General features: G+C 41.3%; 1 pseudogene; it reads right to left on the bottom strand.

Moving 5' to 3' along the window:
- Positions 1–3,629: 3,629 nt before the first annotated feature.
- LOC103737735 lies at positions 3,630–4,004 on the bottom strand (annotated as a pseudogene).
- Positions 4,005–6,703: the final 2,699 nt, after the last annotated feature.

The raw sequence follows: 6,703 nt of genomic DNA, 5'->3' as shown, positions 1-6,703 counted from the left end.
GGCTGTTCTTGCAGAAGACCCGGGTTTGAATCCCAGCACCCACATGGCAGCTAACAACTGTCCATAACTCCAGTTCCAGGGGATCCAGTAGCCTCTTCTGACCTCCACAGGTATTGCATGACATGGGTTCACTTACCTACATGCAGGCAATACATGCATACACATAAAAATGATAAAAAAATTTTTAAGGAAAGTATAACCAAAGATTAAAGGGGCCAATATAATTTCTTAAGAGTCCATATGTATAGCTAAATGCTACATAACAAGCAACAATGCCAGATAGGAGATAGCTTCTTTTGAGTTGTTGGCCAGGGTGGCCAAAGGGACTCCCAGATAGTAACCCAGCACAGAAAGTGGAAAATGAACATTAGACCCCAGTCTTATCTAAAGGAATATTGACAACTGATTGCTGCTAGAGGAGGAACAGCTGACCCTCCTAAAACAAAGACCTCTAGATAGGCTAACTAGATCCACCAGAAGGGCAAGTAGTGGGGAATGCCTGGGGGTGCCAACAACATAGCAGATATTAGCAGGGTTATCAGAGCATAAGGGCTCTAGTGGGGGGAGGGAGAGTGTCATCTGGGAAGTGTATTTATAGTTGAATAAGATGGTTTGCGATGTTCTGTGTGATATACACCTACACACATAAAAAAATCAACAAATTTAATAAAATGTATTATATTTGAGGAGGAAGCATGGAAATGTACGTTATTATAATTAATAGAGGTGATAAACATTACTATTGAAATCTACCCGATAACTTTACAGACATGTACAGGTGCCAAGGTTCCAAATGCAACCGATTATGACTAGTAATAATCAGATACATAAAGATTAGAGATGCATGCACCAACATCTCAATGTTAGTAGCAAAAACAATGAGTCTTTCTGCAAGGAACAATATATTCTAAAATTAAATGGAAACCTTTTAAAAAGCTTAGAACTCATTCAATTTTATGTCTTATAGGGCTTATACTGAGTTCAATATTGTATAACTGTGTTAACTCAACTGTGAACCTAGAAACTTGCACCCACTTGTGAAAGAGATGTTCTCTTTCTCTGGAGTGTGTTACTGAATATGTTAAAGCTGTAGTGAAATGCTTCTTCTAATTATGTAGTTATTAAAATCCTTTAAAAAGACAAAAAAATAGTAACGATTCTTCAAAGCATAAAAATTTGCTCCTTAATAATTAGTAATGTGAAAAACATTACCATTGAAATCTACCTGATGACTTTATACCCATGTTCAGATGCCAAGGAGCTCAGAAAGTAACCGACTGTGACTAGTAATAATCAGATACATAGAGATTAGAAATGCATGTGCAAACATCTTAATGTCAATTGCATTAAAAATGAATTTTTTTGTATGAAACTATGTGTTTTAATAATGAAATGGAGATCTTTTTTAAAGGTTAAAACCTCATTTAATTTTATGTCTTATAGGGTTTATACTGAGTACAATATTGAATTAACCCAGTGTCACACAACTAGTAAATGTGACAACTAGGGTACCAACTCCAGAGCCTGCTTTCCTAGCGTCTTATGTATGATTGCACTGACTTTGTGAAATCTTCCTAGACAATCTCTAGACCAGAGGCTTTGTCAGTAGAGTCCTCTTTACACCATTACTAACCAAACTGAGAGCACTCTACAAATTAATGTGACTATTCAAGTGACATGATGCAAGTTACTAAATTTTTCTAAATGTCAGTTGTCTCATGTGTAAAAATGAAGATACACTTGCAGTGAGAACTACGTTAATTAACATATGTAAATAGATTAACCCACATCAGTATGGGGTCGCAGGGTCTCGGAATGCCAGCTGCTGATCATGGCGCCGGTCTCCCGCGGGCCGCTGGGTTGCGGCAGGTCGCGCACCGTGTTGCTGGGGTGCGCGTGTGTCCCGCACTGCATTGCTGTGGGTTTCCTCGACTACTGGGTTCTGGCGACTCTACTGATTGCGGTGCTCCCAGGCGCATTCTGTCCCAATCTACCTTGCACTCCCTCAGGGTTTGAGATCCGTCAGCTGCCGGGTCACGAGAGGAGGTACAGGACGGCGAAAGCAGGGTCTCCGTGAGTCGTGGTTTACGAAGAGACAGCTCTCTCCGGGAAGACTGGATCGTAGGCAGTAAGACACAGAACTCAGCTCAGTCAGACTCAGTGGTACAGCTCCTTTATTAAGTGACTCAGCTCGGCTCCAGGTCTTAGTGATTCAGCTCCAATGATTAATTAGGGGAAACCAGGACATTTATACTGTGGAGGTAGTGGCAAAGCCTTAGTTGATAGGTGCTTTTAGGATGCCCTATTTACATGTGGTGGTGGGCTCCTGCCAAGCTGTCAGACAGTGCCTGAAAATCACACAGGAAAACCTGGCAGTTTCAGAGCCAGAGGCCATGTATCTGTGGCGGCTACTTCAAAGGTGAGTCAGGAAGAGAGTGGGAAGGCGCCCTGCTGATAAAAGGAATCTCTGCATATGAACGCCGAGCCCCGTGGGCTATCCGGACATGGAGAGACTGCTACCTTACACAGCAGGGGTCCCCAACACATCAGCAGTCATTAATTGTATTTGTGAATCAGAATGATATGATAATATTGTTTGAAAAGTACTTAGGATAGAAGGACAGGATAATTATTCTTCGGATAAGATCAGAGAAGACATTATAAGAAAAACTGAGACTTGAAGAATGGAAAAATGTGAATAGGTGATGAAGGGCATTCTGTGCAGAGAAGGCTGCAAGTGAACTGACCATTATGCACACTGCCCTGCCTACAGGAAGACTAAGGATCACAATATTGAGCACTACCTACAGAATTATGGGAACTATAGTCCCCAAGTCTGTTCATGCCAGCATTACTAAGTAGATTTTTTTTAATGCCCTTTTATAGCCATCAACAGTTTTCAGTTCTCTGTTCCCATGTGTGGATCCCTGCCAGTTATCCATGCATCACTCTATTCTTGACCAATGATTGTCAGTCTTGTAATAGCAGAAATAGCCCAGGTCCCTCTAACAGCCCTTCTGTCTTCTAAGTTAGGAGTACTTGATCCTTTTTCTCTCCAAGGACTACTATGCCTGCAGCTATGGGCCACCCTGGCCATTGGTGCCAGGATTTGGAGCAGGAGGGGAGAGCAGCCTCCTTTCTGCCACACCTACCTGCTGGGGTGAAGTGGGTACAACTTTCTTCCCATTGATCACATTTCCTGGCCCTGAGATAACACTCTTTTGACCAGTACCCAGTTCCTTCTTGAAGATGCAGAGGAGGAACAAATGGACTTCTCTCACATACAGCTTCAAGGTAACTGGGGAGAATTGGCGTTTCTTCAGAAGTCCTGGACTTCCAGCTTCTTGCTGAATCTCTGCACCTGTGTCATCTCACTATAGCCCACTAGCTAGGTTCTTTCATCACACAAATACATTCGCTCCGGGAGAAAGGCTCAGATCAGAAGTGCTGCTGACGAAGTCTTAAGACATTTAGTACATACTTTTTTTAAAAAATCAGATTTATTTAGTCTAACAGTTTATCCAAAGAGAAATGTCATAAGAAAACCTAGGACATATACACAAGCACCCACCCCAAACTCAGATTAACTAGAAGAAAAAAGGACAAAGTTCTTCAATAGAGAAAAATCTTCACTTCTGGAAGATGGTTCCACGCCCCATTCCACGTCCTCTTCCTCTTGTGGCCACTTGGGCCTTGAGGATAGCAGCTTTTCCTTGGCCAGCTCCTGAACCTTGGTTTTTATTTTTTATCCTCTTTAACATAGGCACATTTTTCAGCATGTCAAGCAAAATCAGAAATTGTGTCTTGTTGCCACAGATATATACTTGCTCCAGCTGTGCCACTCGGCCATCTCTGTATGTGACTGTGATGTTGGACATCTGGCAGTTCATGTTGTCCTACGCCTCTATGAGCTTCCCCCGATACACCTCACCAGTGTTCGTCTCACATGTCATGATGTGGCCTTCAGCCTCGTGTAAGACTTTAATTGGCACACCACTAGACATGACTCCTCCTCTTTTGTGCGGAGATAAATATTACCACAGCAAAAGCATGAAGTGAGGGAATGCCGGGCTCCGCGCTCCCAGGATACCACTCACTCCCAAAATGCCATGTGCAGGCCCCGCCTTTTCCTTTCCCAGCAGTGAACTCAGGCTTGCTGATGCTTTCTCCTTACTCCGCTGGCTCTTGGCACACCACTAGACATGACTCCTCCTCTTTTGTGCGGAGATAAATATTACCACAGCAAAAGCATGAAGTGAGGGAATGCCGGGCTCCGCGCTCCCAGGATACCACTCACTCCCAAAATGCCATGTGCAGGCCCCGCCTTTTCCTTTCCCAGCAGTGAACTCAGGCTTGCTGATGCTTTCTCCTTACTCCGCTGGCTCAGAAACCATTTTTAAAAAAAAAAAAAAAAAAAAAAAAAAAAAAAAAAAAAAGAGTCCTTTCCAAAAAGGTGTCAAACGTTTGATTGGAAAACTAGAAGAACAATAAATATGAAAGTCTGGATCTAATTCCAATTCTAATGCTATCACTCTGTCACTTACTGTTACAAACCAAGTCTAATTTATTCTTTTGCAGACCAGGTATACATTATATTACCTGCCCCAAAATCAGAGTGCTGAGATAATGCTCATATGGGAATATATATCAACATGTTCTTAAAAACTGTAAATCACTATGTAAATAAGATGGGGGAGGCGGTTTCACTCTAACCCAGGCTGGCCTCAAATTCACCATCCTCCAGCCTCAACCTCTCAAGTGCTAGAATTATAGGCATGCACCATCACACCTGGGTCAATCAAAATATTAATATAAGATTTTTTCATTATAAATGTAGACTCAGAAGGGAATGCTTCCTTTCTCTTTCTGAAGTTTCTCTAAAATGAGCTGACAATAGTCCAGTGCATAGGAGAAAAAGGCATACAAATTTGTTAACTTGCCCTGGGTGGTGGGGAAGAATGAAGCACCAGTCATTCACAAAGCAAGGTTGCCCCTGAAGGGCCAGGTAGCTGAAGCGTAAATGATCTTCCTAATCTATATGAGACAAGTGTAGCTTTGATAAACTGGCCTTCTTTTGGTGTTTTCCTAGTGGTAAATCTTGGCTAGGTTTTGCTGAAATTCCTGGGTAGGGGGTTTAATACAGAAAGAGATTCTCATTGTGCTCTGTGAGCAGAAACAACCAGGTTAGACAGACCTGATTCTGAGGCAGTGTGTCCAAAGGCTAGTATTATCTACTGGCTGTTGAGCCCCAGCAATAACTAGGCAGCATGTTCCTTGGTAACATCTTCTGTCTTAAGCCTTGCTTCCCATACCTACTTCTTGCCAAATGCCACAAGGGTGCTACTGTCACAGAAGTCATTTAGATACATCATTTGACCCATTTTAGGAATGTTATAGATGCAGTATATTGAACAATATTTAGTCAATGTTTTTAAAAATCCAGCAATTTTTTTTCTGATTGTCTGAATAACATTTACAACATGGTCTTTCTGGACCATTACAGTTTACTGTTGATGCTAGTTTTTTTTATCAGAATTATCAATGTTTTCATTTGAAGTTTCTCATTCAAAAAAAAAATCACTCTTAGGGATGGAGAGATGGTTCAGAGGTTAAGAACACTGGCTGTTCTTGCAGAGGACCTGGGTTCGGTTCCCAGCACCCACATGGTGGCTAATAACTGTCTGAAACTCCAGTTCCAGGTAATTTGGTTGCCCTCTTCTGGCCTCCCGAGACATTGCACACATGTGGTACATTTAAATACATGCAGGCAAAACACATACATATAAGATAAAAATAAATAAAATATAACCAAAAAAAAAATTGCTCATGAAAATCAGAACTGGAATTCTTCTAAGAATTCTTATTCTAATTCTTTTAAGTTTTGTTTGCTTTTCCTTTTGTTTCCAAGAGTCAGAGTTTCACTATGTAGTTCAGGATGGACTTGAAGTCCTAAAATTCAAAGGTTTCTCTTGCTGCAACCTCCTGAGTAGCTAGGACTTTAGCATGCTACTTACTGCACCTGGCCCTAAAACAGTTCTTTAAATGTTTAACTTTATTCATATGTGAAATTCAGAAAAGTATAAAGCTCACCTAATAATGATTTTTGAGCCAGGTGTGGTGGTGCACACCTTTAAATCCCAGCACTTGGGAGGCAGAGGAAGGCAGATCTCTGTAAGTTCAAGGCCAGCCTGGTCTACATAGCAAGTTCAAGGTCAGCTGGGGCTACAAAGAGACCCTGTTTCAGAAAGATCAAAATTAATAATAATAATAATTATTATTATTATAACATTATAATAATGTTTTTGAGCTTATGGCAGATTTAGTGTGACAAAAATGTAATTTCTTGTTTTTTTTCTTTCTTTTTTTTTGTCTTTTGAGACAGGGTCTCCCTGTAGCCCCAGGTGGCCTGGAACTCACTATGTAGATCAGGCTGGCCTCAAACTCACAGAGATCTGCCTGCCTCTGCTTCCCCAAGTGGGATTAAAGGCATGTGCTACCATGCCTGGCTGAAAATGTAATTTCTTAAAATTTAAGCTACATCTGTTTTCTCATAGTCTGGGAAACTAAGTACAAGTTTCTGTGCTACAACTACCATGTTTTGTGTGTGTGTGTGTGTGTGTGTGTGTGTGTGTGTGTGTGTGTTTAATACTGTGGGGATTAAATTTAGATCTTCATGCTTTATCAGCAAAATGCTTTCCTGACT

This window comes from Nannospalax galili, unplaced genomic scaffold (genome assembly GCF_000622305.1).
Source record: "Nannospalax galili isolate Female #2095 unplaced genomic scaffold, S.galili_v1.0 scaffold397, whole genome shotgun sequence".
Classification (NCBI taxonomy): Eukaryota; Metazoa; Chordata; class Mammalia; order Rodentia; family Spalacidae; genus Nannospalax; species Nannospalax galili.
Note: the sequence above shows the minus strand (reverse complement) of the source record. Positions and strands in the feature narration are given on the sequence as shown.